General features: G+C 39.2%; 2 long non-coding RNA genes across 4 annotated transcripts; both read left to right on the forward strand.

The window, feature by feature from the left end:
- Positions 1 to 137: 137 nt before the first annotated feature.
- Positions 138 to 8,470, forward strand: LOC146555262 (uncharacterized). 2 transcript variants are annotated; one of them, XR_014889204.1, is made up of 5 exons: positions 172 to 493; positions 2,644 to 2,688; positions 2,950 to 4,506; positions 5,676 to 5,731; positions 6,637 to 8,470. It is a non-coding gene; the product is annotated as an uncharacterized LOC146555262 (long non-coding RNA). The 2 variants fall into 2 exon arrangements; XR_014889203.1 differs by having other exon boundaries at positions 138 to 493; positions 2,950 to 5,731.
- A 2,673-nt stretch (positions 8,471 to 11,143) lies between these two features.
- LOC146555263 (uncharacterized) lies at positions 11,144 to 19,474 on the forward strand. Of its 2 annotated transcripts, XR_014889202.1 has the most exons (5): positions 11,177 to 11,498; positions 13,647 to 13,691; positions 13,953 to 15,510; positions 16,680 to 16,735; positions 17,641 to 19,474. It is a non-coding gene; the product is annotated as an uncharacterized LOC146555263 (long non-coding RNA). The 2 variants fall into 2 exon arrangements; XR_014889201.1 differs by having other exon boundaries at positions 11,144 to 11,498; positions 13,953 to 16,735.
- Positions 19,475 to 20,899: the final 1,425 nt, after the last annotated feature.

A 20,899-nucleotide genomic window follows, 5' to 3' on the forward strand; every position in this document is an offset into this window, starting at 1 on the left:
GCCGCTTAGCGGTGAAGCAATCCGGATAGCCTGAGGTAAGCGCGTCCAACTGCTTTTTCGAAAAACTACTTAACAAGTTATCCAAGAGGGATACCAAAGCATGTACTGTAGAATTATCCCGATTGGTCTGAACTGTTTCATCATTTGTCATTGTGTTACAGTTTGAGCTTGCCATTTCACTTTTTTGTTTTTTATGTCTAAAATGTTGTTTTGTGTTAAACTCCGTGTTTGAACGTTTAAAGCGCTGCTGTCCCGCTGTGTGAATGCGTTTCAACTGAACAGCCAGGTCTATATATAAGGTCGGTTTCATTGTAACGTCACCAGTCAAAGGACTGGCCCGGCTCGTCATAACGAAAGGGGCGGGACAAATCTGTTGCTTAGCAACTGAAAAAAAGGCACACCGCGCTGAATGCTACATCCGGCCTGCGACGGTACACCGCCTCCGCACCACCGTTTAAACATGAAGTGTGGATGTTAGAAGATCCCAAATATGGTGAGCTACTGGAAAATTACTCACGTTTTTGTTCTTGAGAGTGAGCGATAATAAGCGACATTTTATTGAGAAATTACAGTAGTCTGTCTGTTTCTCTTCATAGCTCTTTTCAAAACACGGTTACCTTTGGTTTGTTTGGCTCGCAGCTTAAAACGTAGTTTCAGTGTTTTTGCCTTCTGTGATTAATTCTGGTTTGCCTGCTTTATGGAGCTCAAACCAAGGCAAAATTGAAGTATCAGTATTTAAATGTAAATAGACTCAAACTAGGAGTGGATCAAAGGGGGTCCTTTCAGGTGCCAAATCTCCACTGCTAACATTTTATGCATGTTTAGCTTAATTGTAGAAAAGGTGCTTGTAATAATGTTTGGGTGAATAGGTGAATGAGGCATGTTGTATAAAGCGCTTTTTAATGCACGAGCAAAATACAAAAACCCTATATAAAAAGCAGTCAGCTTACCATTTATGTATTTGTTCCATTGAACGCTTCTGTGAAAATCAATTTGATACTTGTTCAAATAAAAAAATTGAATCGATTAGTTGTTTTCTCAACATTTATTAATCGACTATATGCAGAAAACTGTGACACTGTGGAACCCTTATTGCCGTTGTTGCCCTGAGGCAACAGACCAATTTCAATAGCATCAAATAAGGGTTAAAATAATTTAAGGAAAAATGAATTCAAATGATTTTCCGTAACTACAGAAATGACCTAAATAAGACACATTCATTTTTATCGTTTTGTCAACAACAGGGCGCATGAGGTTTGTTCAATATTTGTTGTGTCTACAAGGCTCAGGCGCCCCCAAGTGTCTTATTTGTATAGTTGAAAGCATTATAAAGGAACGCAAAACTAAATTACATATAATTATAATTCTTGGCACTTTCTGGTGTGTGTGAGTTAGTGTTTCTCTTTTATGATTTGTGGGTCCAGCATCAAATTCAGAATCCTTCCCATCACACATGAGGTCTTGAATAATCATCTTATTTTAAAGACCTCGTAGTTTGATAGTTTGCTCCCTGACCGTGGTTCTGCCAGAGGGTGCTTCCTGTTAAAAGTGAGTTGTTCCTTCCCACTGTATTGAGGTTTTTTCTTTTTAATTGTAGACTTTCTACCTTACAATCTATACCACCTCGAGGAGAATGTTGTTGTGATTCAGCTCTGCATAAATACAATTAAATCGAATTAAGTGGGTTCAGCTAATTTGTGAAATAAATGTGAGTGACACGGTAAGTAATAGCCTGCATGTAACTCATTGTAAGAAGAGCAATATCGCCCCCTCCTGGTTCAACTTTTTTTTTCTTTGCAGTAATCTTTCCAATAATAATACATATGCACTAACCTCATGCTTGCTGTTAACAATAGCCTAAAGACATAAAATCAAGTTTAGTTTTTTCTTTAAGTTTATGTTTTTTATATGGTTGGCATTTATTTTGTTTCTTTTTAATAATTATATTGATTCTATTGATTGTTTGCCAAGCACTGAGGTCTCTGCTTAGACTGTGCTACTGGGATCACTGATTTAAAAATGAGGCAAAAGCGCCAAAGTTGTGCTCAAAAACAGTACAGTGAGCTACAACCTGTTGCTGTAGTAATTCTAACACACTTATTGTTTTTAAATACATACATGTTTAGTTCTTTTAAACCTAATTATATATATTTTTTTTTGCAAAAGTGTCACCTAAACACCCAAATATACGTAATTCAAAACTTACTTTAATTATTACCCATTTGGCTGGTAACATGGACCCAGTCTGATGGATAGTTACTGAACAGATAGTCTTTTCTTTAAAGGCTGCAGTCAAAGCAAATCATTGTAAAAACAAGACAAGTCAATAAAAAACAAGTAATAACTATAATACTAAACTACAATAGAGAGAAAATCCAGTAAATATAATTATATTATGTAAAAAAATATACAAATATTTACCTCTAATTTAAAAAGACATTACAAGGGTACTAGTTTCATTTTAATCTAAACATAATCTAAATTGACACTAAATCAGTTTAAATATTACAGCTGAAGGTGATTTTAATAAATGTACTGCTGCTTGACTTTGTTTTACTACTGCAGTATAATTTATCATGTACAAAAGCTCCAAATGTTGTTTCTCTGACTTAATGTTCTGATGACGTTTGTGTTATTTTGCAGGAAATAGTCAGGACCCAGATGAACCTGTGCTGGAATTCAGTGTGGGTGAGTAATATGAGCATTTATGAAGGCTGTCCATGACCCGTAATTAAATTTAGCGTCATTAGTCTTATTTTGTCTCTCAGTGCAGGTATGTAATGTGACAAAACCGCTAATGATCTGATATGTTTGGGATGGATGGGCTGTGAATTATATAGTGAATTGTCTTATTTTGTCGCTCTGTGCAGGCTAGGGCCTATTATATGCTGTAGCCTGAAAGTAGCTGAGTTGCAGAGGATGGAGTGATCACTGGCTTTCTACTTACAGGGTGGTGGGTCTCAGAGGACAATTGCTACCCCTGTTGAAGTGAACAACGTGTGGAGTGCAACTGGCTTTGTGGCATAGCTGGCTCTGGCCTTGGACTGTGTGTTTTTACTTTGTACCTAAATGGGACACTGGACTTTTAACTATTATTCATTGTGTTTATAAATAAAATTTTAGAATTTTATTGACTGTCATCTTTTTGCCCACGGCGGAGACGGTTGGTCAGACCTAGAATCTCTTTATGTGTGTGTGTGTGCGTAACATCAGCAGGGTTTTGCATAAAAGAGTGTGAGCAGGTCAAAAGGTCAATTCATTTATTGTAGTTTTATGGCAGCACCTTCTAGTGGCCTTGAAGCAAACAGTCTCCTAACTAAGCCATGGCATCTCCGGTCTCTCCTACTTTTGTGTGCTCTGCTGGAGGAGCAGCATTGGATCTAGTGATACTGAGTAAGCTGATTAGGACTGGCGTGGAGAAATGTGGTTTGCATGAGTTAACTGCTACTCCTCTACATCTAAACGAGCCAGTTGAGGAGGTTCAGGCATCTGACAAGGGTGCCTCTTGAGCGCCTCCTGGGTGAGATGTTCCAGGCATGTCCCACCAGGACAGACAGGACACACCCAGGACATGTTGGGGAGATCACAGCACTCAGCAGAGAATGCCTCAGTGTCCCCCAAATAATGGAGGAGCTGGCTCGGGAGAGTAAGGTCTGGGTCTTCTCTGCTTATGCTACTGCCACCAAAACTAGACACCAGATAAGCTCAGAAAAATGAACAACCTGTTTAAATAAAGGTTAATTTAAAAAAATGTTTGTCATTAGCTAGTCTGTGTACATGTACTTCTTCTCCAGTGTTGAAAATGTTAAACTCACAACCTGCACATTTTCTGGTTGCATCATCAAATAAATACCCCCAAAAGTAGTCTGAATACTTTTACACTGGTTTTATGCTGCGATATTTTCAAAGTCTTTCACTGAACACATTCAGTCACACATTGTTCATAATTTATTGGAAGTTTATTGTTTAATGTCCTGTCTAAATAACTTCAGTCACCATTTGTATTCATTAATGAATAACTGACTTCTAATATTAAAAGAAATAGAAACTGTTGTGCTGTTGTTCACGTAGAAGGGCCTGCTTCTGGATGTGCAGACTTTGTGCGTCAGTGGGAAGGTCAGGGTACAGGGTTCGAACCTCCTCATGAGATGTCGTATCTGCTGGATAAAAGCAAGCTACATCACATCAGGGATTGTCCTAGAGCTGCCCTACAGTAACAATCAACTGACTAATATATGAAATACTTGCAGTAGCACAATAATAAACACAAAGCAAAAAAGTGTTTAGTGAAGATAAAAAAAACCCCATCAAAGTTTTAGTTTCGTGGTACATCGATGGAGCTATTGGTTTGGTCGCACTGCTGATAAGAGCTGTGTGTCTCATCATAAGGAAAAGAATGAAAGGTGAGAACATTTACAGATACAACATTTGTAAGTTGTTCTATGAATGTTAGAGTTGACTGTTTTTGTCTTTCCAGGAAACAAAATGCAGAAGAGTGAAAATCCTGTGAGTTTTGAAACATCCATCCATCCATTCACTTCCGCTTATCCTTTTCAGGGTCGCGGGGGGTGCTGGAGCCTATCCCAGCTGTCATAGGGCGAGAGGCAGGGTACACCCTGGACAGGTCGCCAGTCTGTCGCAGGGCTAACACATTGAGACACAGACAACCATTCACACTCACACCTAGTGGCAATCTAGATTATCCAATTAACCTATCCCCACAAGCTGCATGTCTTTGGACGGTGGGAGGAAGCCGGAGTACCCGGAGAGAACCCACGCAAACACGGGGAGAACATGTGTTGTACGGTGGCCCTGAGAGGCCACTGCAACTTAAGACAACACCAGCAATAAGAAAAATGCTGCAAAAGCACACAAAACACAACGAAAAGAGGAAAAACGACAGCGGAAATAGGAAAAAAAAAGATTTGCAAAAGCACAAAGTGTTTCTGGGGAGACAATAACCTGACGGACCAGTTGCAGGAACCAAAATATGCTAAGAATTGCGCTGGGAGACACTTAAAAGAAGTGGAGGATTTATCGGTTTTGTGAGGAAAGAAAAGATGAGTGGTATATGTGTTAGCCTAACTATTAGCCTAAAAATTCATCATCAGTATTATATGAGTCATGATAAAACACACCTAGCATGTTTTGGGTTCCTGCAACTGGTCCGTCGGGTTATTGTCTCCCCAGAAACACTCCCCTTTGCTTTTGGAAATCTGTTTTTTCCTATTTCTGTTTTCGTTTTTCCTATTTACGTTTTTTTTCCTATGTCTGTTACCATTTTTCTTATTTCTATTTTGTTTTGTGTGTTTTGCAGTGTTTTTTTTATTGGTAAATGGACTGATTCTTATATAGCAATTTTCTACTCTCCCAGAGTAGTCAAAGCACTGTAAACAACATGCCTCATTCACCCATTCATACAAGCACGTCTAAAGGTATAGGTGAATTGAAAAATCTAAATTGCCCATAGGTGTGAATGCAGGAGTGAATGTGAGCGTGAATGGTTGTCTGTCTCTGTGTGTTGGCCCTGCGACAGACTGGCGACCTGTCCAGGGTGTACCCCGCCTCTCGCCTTATGACAGCTGGGATAGGCTCCAGCACCCCCCGCGACACTGAAAAGGATAAGTGGATGGATATTACTGAGGAGTCAGCATGTTTTTCTCTTCATTGTTTAGGTGGATCCTGAAGTTTCCTATGTCACCATCAGCAACACCTAGAAAACCAAGATAAGGTGTTTTGTTTAGTGATATCTGTATGTTTGTTTGTTTGTTATTATTTTATCTATATATCAGACAGCTTTTTTCAGGTTCGTGTTGATGATGAAATGATGCAGTGACTTCTGCTCTACTGTCAATTTTAAAATAACATAGTTCAAGCAGTTGAATTCTTAAATGACTCTTCTTTAAAAAGTGTTCAGTGTTTTATGTCTGGTCCGTGTGTCATCTTTGTCTTTACAATGTTGCAGCAATACTGTAGTAATGATATGATATGATATACCTTTATTAGTCCCACAAGGGGAAATTTAAATGTTGGTTTAGTGTAAGCTCAGCTTTTTAACTAATGTAAGAAGTGTTATGACTGACTCGTTTTTAATACCTAAATCTGGCCTCAGTGCACAAACCTAAATGAATCGGTACATATGAAAGCGCCCAAGTCACAAGCTGTGTTCAAGGACATGGATAAAACAAAAAGGTTCAAATCTGTGCACAAAAACCCCACAAATCAGTGTCACTGTTTTAAAATCTGCTGCGAGACCGCTCTAAATGTCAGCGTTTTCTTTACGTAAAGACTGGGGTCTGTAACATATCAGCTCGTTTCTTATTTATTAAAGAACATGCCTGACACCAGGCTTTTGAGTTAACGGCTCCATTAGATCTCTGCAAGTATTTTTAAGTATTTTTAGGTTCTTTCCAGCAGGATTTGTGGCTAGTTCTGGAGCTTGACCCTAAAAGATTTCAGTGTGTCGGTGCTTCTGCTTTCCCTGTTGTCCTTCTGTTCCATCTTTTTTTCTGTTTCTGTCAAATTTAAAAACAACTGCACTCTGAAATACACACTCTTTGCAAGATGTTGTCTAAACTAGTGGTTGGAAGGCATAATTGTGTTTGGTCTCTGATGGTTTATTTACACTTTTTGCAGGCCACGCCCACGGACTACAGAGCCATGATGAGCAACAAAGCCAAGAAGTCTATGGACTTCCTGCTGATGCAGGACACCTCCCCGACAATAGCCACGGACGTGTCACTGCAGTACCGCCTCGACATCGTCTTCTGCCAAACGGTCACCTACACATATTTTAATTATTGAATGTCTGAGCTGATGCGTTTATCCTGGAGTGACTCAGAGTGAAGGAGAAGGCCAAGAAGAAGTGTAAATATCATAAAAGCAAGGAGTTCAGAGCTCTACGACTTAGTGTCTTTATGGTATTTATGTGTGTAATGGAGACCAGGGGTTCCATTACCCTTACTTGTATTTTTATTAATTGACTGACTGATTTGTATTTAAAAACCATAATGAAGAAAAACACACACTGGTTGATTGTGATCTTTATTAGGTTTTTTGGGTTGTTATTTAAGTGACTCGTGAAAGGTGAAGAGACAGGGGGACTGGCCATCCTACCTGTGTCAGGAAAAGAACCCGTGTTAGAGCTGTTCACATTTAATCATTTGTCTGTAACCTAAATTAGTTGTATATGTAAAAAGAGAAGTGTTAACAGTACTCACTTTATAAAGAGTAAAAGCAGCTCAATCACCTGCTTATGAGCTCCTGGAGCAAACCAATGTGCCAGGCTAGGGGAGTGTGTGTTGGAGTGATTTTGTTAAAAGTTGTCATTATTGTGCTTGGACCTTGTCTTGAACTGTATGTTCAGATATTTTTCTGTTCCTCCCCCACATGTAGGATGTTGGGGATGTTACTAGCTATAGTTTTCAACTGCAGGCACAATCTATGTAAGATTCTGGTTTCCTTATTTGGTAAGGAATGTTCACTTCCTGCCCTTTACAGTATGGGCTCACCATGTAAATGGTGGACTGTTAAAGAGGTTAAGCCATATACGAGGTTGAGGGGAGATGCCCTTTTATGACTAGAGATGCGGTTAAAACGTTTGTAACCAGGAAGTCACGTATACAGACACACATACACACACACACACACAGTGCCTTAGCTTTTACCACACAACATATGGGGTTTACAATGGGCAGTTGTGTAACTGTTTTCATTCAATAAAAGGCTGGAGTTGGAGTTGTCTGAGTTTGGGTGTAGAGCTTGCAACTCTGAGAATCTGACCAGGCTTCCCCTGCACAAGTAAAAACCAATCGAACTCTGATTGTCTTACTTTGTTCTGAGTCAGCGAGGGCTGAAACCTAACTGTGTGGTTAAGGTGTTTTAATGCAGCGGTCCCCAACCGCTGGGCCACGGACCGTCGTTTGGTCGAGAGATGAGGCTCGGGTGTGAAATGTATGGTTTTCAGAGTTTTTATCGTTTTTTATCGTTATTTTGTTATCGTTTTTATCGTTAACTCTGTTTTCCTGGGTCTTTCACATGTGTTATGAATAAATCTTCTTTTTTTCCGGTACCGGTACTAGTTTTATTTTGTTGTATTTATCTGTGACACCTTAAAGGCCGGTCCGTGAAAATATTGTCGGGCATAAACCGGTCCGTGGCGCAAAAAAGGTTGGGGACCGCTGTTTTAATGTATATAGAAGAGACTGAAGTTTATATGTTATGGAATTATTTATAGGACTTGTTCCAAATCTTCATATGTCTATGATGTGTTATATCTTGGTTATATTGTAGTGGTTTTCTTATGGGGAGGGTTTTGTTTTCCTTTGGTTTGCTGACCCCCAGACTTGGTCTATTCCAGATGCTCACCTGAATCAGGTAGAGTATAACAGGAAGCCATTTGCTTTTCAGAAGGGTTGGATTCTTTGCTGTATCACCATGTGTTCTCATTAATAAAGTACATTTTACTCCAGTCTCGTGCTATTTTAGTGGAAGTGACCCATGACCGTCGGCCAAAACTGACAATATGACTATTAAAAGTCTGAGTAATACTGTAATTTTCTGCTGCTCATTCCTGTGCAACATCCCATTTGGCCTCCCGTCATATTTCTTTTCAAGATTTTCTTATTTAATCACTAGTGTACATATATTTATATTTATAGATACATATATATTTAGTCATCTTTTCTCTTTTACCACGTCTCTCTAATATTTTGCTCTTTACTATTTTTCTATTTTTTATTTTATTATATTTTATTATATTTCTACTGTACCATGCTGCTGAGTGACTGCTGCTCGTCAAACACATTTCATTGCAATGTTGACCCTGTGCTAACTTGCATATGACAAATAAAACTGAAAACAGTAAAGGCAAAGGGAACACATCAAGTAAGGATTTCACACTCCCACTCACAACGGCACTTTCAAAGCATAAAGCCAAATATTTCAAAATTTCATTTTGAGGCATTTTAAAAATGAATGTGTTTGAGTTTCATTGCTCCAAAGCAATGTTTTCATATAAGCAAGACAACAACCAGTTTGCAACCATGTAAGTACAGTCCTCTATTGTAAACAGACGTGTTGGCAATCTGTCTGCGTTTATAAATTAGACAACAGTTATTTGCAGATCTTCATCAATCTGCCTGAGAGTGATTGCAGTCGGTCTGAGTTGGACTGCAACTGTTTTGAGTCAGGTTGCCTCCAAGGAGGCAGTTTATTATTTTCCTTTCCTAGTTGGAGAGATGGCTGTTGTTTTGTTTTTACTGTAGTGTGCTGGGCCATTAATGGCTCAGGGGCTGCAGCGTATCCGCGCCAACACCTAAGGCCAACGTGGAATCACCGGTCAGACTAACATAAAGAAAAAATCTGTTAAATTACACATTTGTATTCATTAAGTCACAGACAATGAAAACAAGCAGAAATCAAGATGTAATATTTTTATAATTTTATTGATGTTAAATTAAAGTCCCAGCTTAGTTATGTTGTCAGTGCAAGTCACTTCAATCTGTATAGCACCAAAGGAAACAATGGTGTTTTCAAGGTGCTTCACACTGTAAGGTAACAACTTACAGTATTAAAAAGAAAACCCCAAAAGAACAAACCCCTCTGAGCAAGCACGAGGCGACAGTGGGAAGGAAAAACTCCCTTTTAAGAGGAAGAAACCTTCGACAGAACCAGGCTCAGGGTGGGGTGGCCATCTGCCGCGACCATTCCTGGGGATTTCAAAAATGACTTGATCTGATCTAAATGTAAAACTAGCTAATTTAAAGTGTCCAGTGAGTTTTAGAAAATATCTTGCTGTTGATATCACGATGTCACTATAAAGGGGAAACTTTGTTTCCTCCCTTAAACCTCCCAAAAAATGCACGCACCGATGAAAAGCACTTAGATATCCAACTTGGTTCTGGGAATATCTTTCTTTTGAAAGTTTTAACAATATCTTCATCAAGATCTTGGACGTTTAATTGCCAGGATGTCACAATAACCGCTACATGCTTCCATCTTTTACAGAGGGATTTGAAAACCCTCTCGCTGAGTTTCTTGAACTTCTCTGGGGGGATTTTGTTGTATTCTGCCCTGATTTCAGTCCAGATTTTCATGGTAAGCCGGTTGGAGATAGCTTCAGCATTTTCAATGCTGAAGACTCTGTCTGATGTTTTTGCAACCTGGGAAATCAGTCCTTCCACAAAGATTTCCACTGAAAGTCTGCATCTTTCTTTCTTTTCATATGATTCCAGTCTATCGATAATTGTTACTGCCAACAGGTGTTCTTGGAATACTGAAGTAGTTATGATATTAAATATTGGTTCTCCCATTAAATTCATTGAATCCTCCTCCCCACTCCTCCCCATTTCCAATGATATTAGTGACCAATTATATAATTGGTCACAAATATCAGTGAAAATGGCATTAGCAATGCAGTCAAAATAATTCTGCACTTTTCGGTCTAAATGCAAATCCATCCCCTTGAATTTGTCCAAGAGTAGATCCAACAAACGTTTTTGGTGAGAATGAGGGCACTTTAAAAGTTTACCAAGCTTTGAAAGCACAGCCTGAATTAATGTCTCTAACCATCTTTCAAAGTCTAAGGTGTTTTCAGGTGGCTCACAGTCTACAGAAGATCTGTGATTCTGTATCTTTTTATATGACTCCGTTTGACTTATGTTTGTTAACGGTGGGATGCTGGCTTCATGTTCAACACAGGATTTCTGCTGCTGGGGATCTGGAATTGGATTGTTTTCTGCTTTTGCAGCACTGTGTTGGTCAGCATTTTGACAGCGTTCTTCTGTGTTAGCTGTTTCTTGGCTGTTAGCATCTATATTCTGTGCTGTATCAAACTCCTGCTCAGCAGAATCGTCCAAAAATTTCACAGGTGACAAAACCGTTTTGCCAGTGGTGGTGTGGACAGAACAGTTTTCATGTACAGGGGAGTTCTGGGAAGACCTCAGTGGTGATACTGCTAGTGACTGTGCACACAGGTCCATTACGTCCTTTAAAAAACCTGCAAGCCGCTTAGCGGTGAAGCAATCCGGATAGCCTGAGGTAAGCGCGTCCAACTGCTTTTTCGAAAAACTACTTAACAAGTTATCCAAGAGGGATACCAAAGCATGTACTGTAGAATTATCCCGATTGGTCTGAACTGTTTCATCATTTGTCATTGTGTTACAGTTTGAGCTTGCCATTTCACTTTTTTGTTTTTTATGTCTAAAATGTTGTTTTGTGTTAAACTCCGTGTTTGAACGTTTAAAGCGCTGCTGTCCCGCTGTGTGAATGCGTTTCAACTGAACAGCCAGGTCTATATATAAGGTCGGTTTCATTGTAACGTCACCAGTCAAAGGACTGGCCCGGCTCGTCATAACGAAAGGGGCGGGACAAATCTGTTGCTTAGCAACTGAAAAAAAGGCACACCGCGCTGAATGCTACATCCGGCCTGCGACGGTACACCGCCTCCGCACCACCGTTTAAACATGAAGTGTGGATGTTAGAAGATCCCAAATATGGTGAGCTACTGGAAAATTACTCACGTTTTTGTTCTTGAGAGTGAGCGATAATAAGCGACATTTTATTGAGAAATTACAGTAGTCTGTCTGTTTCTCTTCATAGCTCTTTTCAAAACACGGTTACCTTTGGTTTGTTTGGCTCGCAGCTTAAAACGTAGTTTCAGTGTTTTTGCCTTCTGTGATTAATTCTGGTTTGCCTGCTTTATGGAGCTCAAACCAAGGCAAAATTGAAGTATCAGTATTTAAATGTAAATAGACTCAAACTAGGAGTGGATCAAAGGGGGTCCTTTCAGGTGCCAAATCTCCACTGCTAACATTTTATGCATGTTTAGCTTAATTGTAGAAAAGGTGCTTGTAATAATGTTTGGGTGAATAGGTGAATGAGGCATGTTGTATAAAGCGCTTTTTAATGCACGAGCAAAATACAAAAACCCTATATAAAAAGCAGTCAGCTTACCATTTATGTATTTGTTCCATTGAACGCTTCTGTGAAAATCAATTTGATACTTGTTCAAATAAAAAAATTGAATCGATTAGTTGTTTTCTCAACATTTATTAATCGACTATATGCAGAAAACTGTGACACTGTGGAACCCTTATTGCCGTTGTTGCCCTGAGGCAACAGACCAATTTCAATAGCATCAAATAAGGGTTAAAATAATTTAAGGAAAAATGAATTCAAATGATTTTCTGTAACTACAGAAATGACCTAAATAAGACACATTCATTTTTATCGTTTTGTCAACAACAGGGCGCATGAGGTTTGTTCAATATTTGTTGTGTCTACAAGGCTCAGGCGCCCCCAAGTGTCTTATTTGTATAGTTGAAAGCATTATAAAGGAACGCAAAACTAAATTACATATAATTATAATTCTTGGCACTTTCTGGTGTGTGTGAGTTAGTGTTTCTCTTTTATGATTTGTGGGTCCAGCATCAAATTCAGAATCCTTCCCATCACACATGAGGTCTTGAATAATCATCTTATTTTAAAGACCTCGTAGTTTGATAGTTTGCTCCCTGACCGTGGTTCTGCCAGAGGGTGCTTCCTGTTAAAAGTGAGTTGTTCCTTCCCACTGTATTGAGGTTTTTTCTTTTTAATTGTAGACTTTCTACCTTACAATCTATACCACCTCGAGGAGAATGTTGTTGTGATTCAGCTCTGCATAAATACAATTAAATCGAATTAAGTGGGTTCAGCTAATTTGTGAAATAAATGTGAGTGACACGGTAAGTAATAGCCTGCATGTAACTCATTGTAAGAAGAGCAATATCGCCCCCTCCTGGTTCAACTTTTTTTTTCTTTGCAGTAATCTTTCCAATAATAATACATATGCACTAACCTCATGCTTGCTGTTAACAATAGCCTAAAGACATAAAATCAAGTTTAGTTTTTTCTTTAAGTTTATGTTTTTTATATGGTTGGCATTTATTTTGTTTCTTTTTAATAATTATATTGATTCTATTGATTGTTTGCCAAGCACTGAGGTCTCTGCTTAGACTGTGCTACTGGGATCACTGATTTAAAAATGAGGCAAAAGCGCCAAAGTTGTGCTCAAAAACAGTACAGTGAGCTACAACCTGTTGCTGTAGTAATTCTAACACACTTATTGTTTTTAAATACATACATGTTTAGTTTTTTTAAACCTAATTATATAATTTTTTTTGCAAAAGTGTCACCTAAACACCCAAATATACGTAATTCAAAACTTACTTTAATTATTACCCATTTGGCTGGTAACATGGACCCAGTCTGATGGATAGTTACTGAACAGATAGTCTTTTCTTTAAAGGCTGCAGTCAAAGCAAATCATTGTAAAAACAAGACAAGTCAATAAAAAACAAGTAATAACTATAATACTAAACTACAATAGAGAGAAAATCCAGTAAATATAATTATATTATGTAAAAAAATATACAAATATTTACCTCTAATTTAAAAAGACATTACAAGGGTACTAGTTTCATTTTAATCTAAACATAATCTAAATTGACACTAAATCAGTTTAAATATTACAGCTGAAGGTGATTTTAATAAATGTACTGCTGCTTGACTTTGTTTTACTACTGCAGTATAATTTATCATGTACAAAAGCTCCAAATGTTGTTTCTCTGACTTAATGTTCTGATGACGTTTGTGTTATTTTGCAGGAAATAGTCAGGACCCAGATGAACCTGTGCTGGAATTCAGTGTGGGTGAGTAATATGAGCATTTATGAAGGCTGTCCATGACCCGTAATTAAATTTAGCGTCATTAGTCTTATTTTGTCTCTCAGTGCAGGTATGTAATGTGACAAAACCGCTAATGATCTGATATGTTTGGGATGGATGGGCTGTGAATTATATAGTGAATTGTCTTATTTTGTCGCTCTGTGCAGGCTAGGGCCTATTATATGCTGTAGCCTGAAAGTAGCTGAGTTGCAGAGGATGGAGTGATCACTGGCTTTCTACTTACAGGGTGGTGGGTCTCAGAGGACAATTGCTACCCCTGTTGAAGTGAACAACGTGTGGAGTGCAACTGGCTTTGTGGCATAGCTGGCTCTGGCCTTGGACTGTGTGTTTTTACTTTGTACCTAAATGGGACACTGGACTTTTAACTATTATTCATTGTGTTTATAAATAAAATTTTAGAATTTTATTGACTGTCATCTTTTTGCCCACGGCGGAGACGGTTGGTCAGACCTAGAATCTCTTTATGTGTGTGTGTGTGCGTAACATCAGCAGGGTTTTGCATAAAAGAGTGTGAGCAGGTCAAAAGGTCAATTCATTTATTGTAGTTTTATGGCAGCACCTTCTAGTGGCCTTGAAGCAAACAGTCTCCTAACTAAGCCATGGCATCTCCGGTCTCTCCTACTTTTGTGTGCTCTGCTGGAGGAGCAGCATTGGATCTAGTGATACTGAGTAAGCTGATTAGGACTGGCGTGGAGAAATGTGGTTTGCATGAGTTAACTGCTACTCCTCTACATCTAAACGAGCCAGTTGAGGAGGTTCAGGCATCTGACAAGGGTGCCTCTTGAGCGCCTCCTGGGTGAGATGTTCCAGGCATGTCCCACCAGGACAGACAGGACACACCCAGGACATGTTGGGGAGATCACAGCACTCAGCAGAGAATGCCTCAGTGTCCCCCAAATAATGGAGGAGCTGGCTCGGGAGAGTAAGGTCTGGGTCTTCTCTGCTTATGCTACTGCCACCAAAACTAGACACCAGATAAGCTCAGAAAAATGAACAACCTGTTTAAATAAAGGTTAATTTAAAAAAAATGTTTGTCATTAGCTAGTCTGTGTACATGTACTTCTTCTCCAGTGTTGAAAATGTTAAACTCACAACCTGCACATTTTCTGGTTGCATCATCAAATAAATACCCCCAAAAGTAGTCTGAATACTTTTACACTGGTTTTATGCTGCGATATTTTCAAAGTCTTTCACTGAACACATTCAGTCACACATTGTTCATAATTTATTGGAAGTTTATTGTTTAATGTCCTGTCTAAATAACTTCAGTCACCATTTGTATTCATTAATGAATAACTGACTTCTAATATTAAAAGAAATAGAAACTGTTGTGCTGTTGTTCACGTAGAAGGGCCTGCTTCTGGATGTGCAGACTTTGTGCGTCAGTGGGAAGGTCAGGGTACAGGGTTCGAACCTCCTCATGAGATGTCGTATCTGCTGGATAAAAGCAAGCTACATCACATCAGGGATTGTCCTAGAGCTGCCCTACAGTAACAATCAACTGACTAATATATGAAATACTTGCAGTAGCACAATAATAAACACAAAGCAAAAAAGTGTTTAGTGAAGATAAAAAAAACCCCATCAAAGTTTTAGTTTCGTGGTACATCGATGGAGCTATTGGTTTGGTCGCACTGCTGATAAGAGCTGTGTGTCTCATCATAAGGAAAAGAATGAAAGGTGAGAACATTTACAGATACAACATTTGTAAGTTGTTCTATGAATGTTAGAGTTGACTGTTTTTGTCTTTCCAGGAAACAAAATGCAGAAGAGTGAAAATCCTGTGAGTTTTGAAACATCCATCCATCCATTCACTTCCGCTTATCCTTTTCAGGGTCGCGGGGGGTGCTGGAGCCTATCCCAGCTGTCATAGGGCGAGAGGCAGGGTACACCCTGGACAGGTCGCCAGTCTGTCGCAGGGCTAACACATTGAGACACAGACAACCATTCACACTCACACCTAGTGGCAATCTAGATTATCCAATTAACCTATCCCCACAAGCTGCATGTCTTTGGACGGTGGGAGGAAGCCGGAGTACCCGGAGAGAACCCACGCAAACACGGGGAGAACATGTGTTGTACGGTGGCCCTGAGAGGCCACTGCAACTTAAGACAACACCAGCAATAAGAAAAATGCTGCAAAAGCACACAAAACACAACGAAAAGAGGAAAAACGACAGCGGAAATAGGAAAAAAAAAGATTTGCAAAAGCACAAAGTGTTTCTGGGGAGACAATAACCTGACGGACCAGTTGCAGGAACCAAAATATGCTAAGAATTGCGCTGGGAGACACTTAAAAGAAGTGGAGGATTTATCGGTTTTGTGAGGAAAGAAAAGATGAGTGGTATATGTGTTAGCCTAACTATTAGCCTAAAAATTCATCATCAGTATTATATGAGTCATGATAAAACACACCTAGCATGTTTTGGGTTCCTGCAACTGGTCCGTCGGGTTATTGTCTCCCCAGAAACACTCCCCTTTGCTTTTGGAAATCTGTTTTTTCCTATTTCTGTTTTCGTTTTTCCTATTTACGTTTTTTTTCCTATGTCTGTTACCATTTTTCTTATTTCTATTTTGTTTTGTGTGTTTTGCAGTGTTTTTTTTATTGGTAAATGGACTGATTCTTATATAGCAATTTTCTACTCTCCCAGAGTAGTCAAAGCACTGTAAACAACATGCCTCATTCACCCATTCATACAAGCACGTCTAAAGGTATAGGTGAATTGAAAAATCTAAATTGCCCATAGGTGTGAATGCAGGAGTGAATGTGAGCGTGAATGGTTGTCTGTCTCTGTGTGTTGGCCCTGCGACAGACTGGCGACCTGTCCAGGGTGTACCCCGCCTCTCGCCTTATGACAGCTGGGATAGGCTCCAGCACCCCCCGCGACACTGAAAAGGATAAGTGGATGGATATTACTGAGGAGTCAGCATGTTTTTCTCTTCATTGTTTAGGTGGATCCTGAAGTTTCCTATGTCACCATCAGCAACACCTAGAAAACCAAGATAAGGTGTTTTGTTTAGTGATATCTGTATGTTTGTTTGTTTGTTATTATTTTATCTATATATCAGACAGCTTTTTTCAGGTTCGTGTTGATGATGAAATGATGCAGTGACTTCTGCTCTACTGTCAATTTTAAAATAACATAGTTCAAGCAGTTGAATTCTTAAATGACTCTTCTTTAAAAAGTGTTCAGTGTTTTATGTCTGGTCCGTGTGTCATCTTTGTCTTTACAATGTTGCAGCAATACTGTAGTAATGATATGATATGATATACCTTTATTAGTCCCACAAGGGGAAATTTAAATGTTGGTTTAGTGTAAGCTCAGCTTTTTAACTAATGTAAGAAGTGTTATGACTGACTCGTTTTTAATACCTAAATCTGGCCTCAGTGCACAAACCTAAATGAATCGGTACATATGAAAGCGCCCAAGTCACAAGCTGTGTTCAAGGACATGGATAAAACAAAAAGGTTCAAATCTGTGCACAAAAACCCCACAAATCAGTGTCACTGTTTTAAAATCTGCTGCGAGACCGCTCTAAATGTCAGCGTTTTCTTTACGTAAAGACTGGGGTCTGTAACATATCAGCTCGTTTCTTATTTATTAAAGAACATGCCTGACACCAGGCTTTTGAGTTAACGGCTCCATTAGATCTCTGCAAGTATTTTTAAGTATTTTTAGGTTCTTTCCAGCAGGATTTGTGGCTAGTTCTGGAGCTTGACCCTAAAAGATTTCAGTGTGTCGGTGCTTCTGCTTTCCCTGTTGTCCTTCTGTTCCATCTTTTTTTCTGTTTCTGTCAAATTTAAAAACAACTGCACTCTGAAATACACACTCTTTGCAAGATGTTGTCTAAACTAGTGGTTGGAAGGCATAATTGTGTTTGGTCTCTGATGGTTTATTTACACTTTTTGCAGGCCACGCCCACGGACTACAGAGCCATGATGAGCAACAAAGCCAAGAAGTCTATGGACTTCCTGCTGATGCAGGACACCTCCCCGACAATAGCCACGGACGTGTCACTGCAGTACCGCCTCGACATCGTCTTCTGCCAAACGGTCACCTACACATATTTTAATTATTGAATGTCTGAGCTGATGCGTTTATCCTGGAGTGACTCAGAGTGAAGGAGAAGGCCAAGAAGAAGTGTAAATATCATAAAAGCAAGGAGTTCAGAGCTCTACGACTTAGTGTCTTTATGGTATTTATGTGTGTAATGGAGACCAGGGGTTCCATTACCCTTACTTGTATTTTTATTAATTGACTGACTGATTTGTATTTAAAAACCATAATGAAGAAAAACACACACTGGTTGATTGTGATCTTTATTAGGTTTTTTGGGTTGTTATTTAAGTGACTCGTGAAAGGTGAAGAGACAGGGGGACTGGCCATCCTACCTGTGTCAGGAAAAGAACCCGTGTTAGAGCTGTTCACATTTAATCATTTGTCTGTAACCTAAATTAGTTGTATATGTAAAAAGAGAAGTGTTAACAGTACTCACTTTATAAAGAGTAAAAGCAGCTCAATCACCTGCTTATGAGCTCCTGGAGCAAACCAATGTGCCAGGCTAGGGGAGTGTGTGTTGGAGTGATTTTGTTAAAAGTTGTCATTATTGTGCTTGGACCTTGTCTTGAACTGTATGTTCAGATATTTTTCTGTTCCTCCCCCACATGTAGGATGTTGGGGATGTTACTAGCTATAGTTTTCAACTGCAGGCACAATCTATGTAAGATTCTGGTTTCCTTATTTGGTAAGGAATGTTCACTTCCTGCCCTTTACAGTATGGGCTCACCATGTAAATGGTGGACTGTTAAAGAGGTTAAGCCATATACGAGGTTGAGGGGAGATGCCCTTTTATGACTAGAGATGCGGTTAAAACGTTTGTAACCAGGAAGTCACGTATACAGACACACATACACACACACACACACAGTGCCTTAGCTTTTACCACACAACATATGGGGTTTACAATGGGCAGTTGTGTAACTGTTTTCATTCAATAAAAGGCTGGAGTTGGAGTTGTCTGAGTTTGGGTGTAGAGCTTGCAACTCTGAGAATCTGACCAGGCTTCCCCTGCACAAGTAAAAACCAATCGAACTCTGATTGTCTTACTTTGTTCTGAGTCAGCGAGGGCTGAAACCTAACTGTGTGGTTAAGGTGTTTTAATGCAGCGGTCCCCAACCGCTGGGCCACGGACCGTCGTTTGGTCGAGAGATGAGGCTCGGGTGTGAAATGTATGGTTTTCAGAGTTTTTATCGTTTTTTATCGTTATTTTGTTATCGTTTTTATCGTTAACTCTGTTTTCCTGGGTCTTTCACGTGTGTTATGAATAAATCTTCTTTTTTTCCGGTACCGGTACTAGTTTTATTTTGTTGTATTTATCTGTGACACCTTAAAGGCCGGTCCGTGAAAATATTGTCGGGCATAAACCGGTCCGTGGCGCAAAAAAGGTTGGGGACCGCTGTTTTAATGTATATAGAAGAGACTGAAGTTTATATGTTATGGAATTATTTATAGGACTTGTTCCAAATCTTCATATGTCTATGATGTGTTATATCTTGGTTATATTGTAGTGGTTTTCTTATGGGGAGGGTTTTGTTTTCCTTTGGTTTGCTGACCCCCAGACTTGGTCTATTCCAGATGCTCACCTGAATCAGGTAGAGTATAACAGGAAGCCATTTGCTTTTCAGAAGGGTTGGATTCTTTGCTGTATCACCATGTGTTCTCATTAATAAAGTACATTTTACTCCAGTCTCGTGCTATTTTAGTGGAAGTGACCCATGACCGTCGGCCAAAACTGACAATATGACTATTAAAAGTCTGAGTAATACTGTAATTTTCTGCTGCTCATTCCTGTGCAACATCCCATTTGGCCTCCCGTCATATTTCTTTTCAAGATTTTCTTATTTAATCACTAGTGTACATATATTTATATTTATAGATACATATATATTTAGTCATCTTTTCTCTTTTACCACGTCTCTCTAATATTTTGCTCTTTACTATTTTTCTATTTTTTATTTTATTATATTTTATTATATTTCTACTGTACCATGCTGCTGAGTGACTGCTGCTCGTCAAACACATTTCATTGCAATGTTGACCCTGTGCTAACTTGCATATGACAAATAAAACTGAAAACAGTAAAGGCAAAGGGAACACATCAAGTAAGGATTTCACACTCCCACTCACAACGGCACTTTCAAAGCATAAAGCCAAATATTTCAAAATTTCATTTTGAGGCATTTTAAAAATGAATGTGTTTGAGTTTCATTGCTCCAAAGCAATGTTTTCATATAAGCAAGACAACAACCAGTTTGCAACCATGTAAGTACAGTCCTCTATTGTAAACAGACGTGTTGGCAATCTGTCTGCGTTTATAAATTAGACAACAGTTATTTGCAGATCTTCATCAATCTGCCTGAGAGTGATTGCAGTCGGTCTGAGTTGGACTGCAACTGTTTTGAGTCAGGTTGCCTCCAAGGAGGCAGTTTATTATTTTCCTTTCCTAGTTGGAGAGATGGCTGTTGTTTTGTTTTTACTGTAGTGTGCTGGGCCATTAATGGCTCAGGGGCTGCAGCGTATCCGCGCCAACACCTAAGGCCAACGTGGAATCACCGGTCAGACTAACATAAAGAAAAAATCTGTTAAATTACACATTTGTATTCATTAAGTCACAGACAATGAAAACAAGCAGAAATCAAGATGTAATATTTTTATAATTTTATTGATGTTAAATTAAAGTCCCAGCTTAGTTATGTTGTCAGTGCAAGTCACTTCAATCTGTATAGCACCAAAGGAAACAATGGTGTTTTCAAGGTGCTTCACACTGTAAGGTAACAACTTACAGTATTAAAAAGAAAACCCCAAAAGAACAAACCCCTCTGAGCAAGCACGAGGCGACAGTGGGAAGGAAAAACTCCCTTTTAAGAGGAAGAAACCTTCGACAGAACCAGGCTCAGGGTGGGGTGGCCATCTGCCGCGACCATTCCTGGGGATTTCAAAAATGACTTGATCTGATCTAAATGTAAAACTAGCTAATTTAAAGTGTCCAGTGAGTTTTAGAAAATATCTTGCTGTTGATATCACGATGTCACTATAAAGGGGAAACTTTGTTTCCTCCCTTAAACCTCCCAAAAAATGCACGCACCGATGAAAAGCACTTAGATATCCAAC

This window comes from Mchenga conophoros, linkage group LG17, assembly GCF_057382185.1.
Source record: "Mchenga conophoros isolate Kocher_MC1m ecotype Shallow Benthic linkage group LG17, M_conophoros_male_GT1.1, whole genome shotgun sequence".
Taxonomy (NCBI): Eukaryota; Metazoa; Chordata; class Actinopteri; order Cichliformes; family Cichlidae; genus Mchenga; species Mchenga conophoros.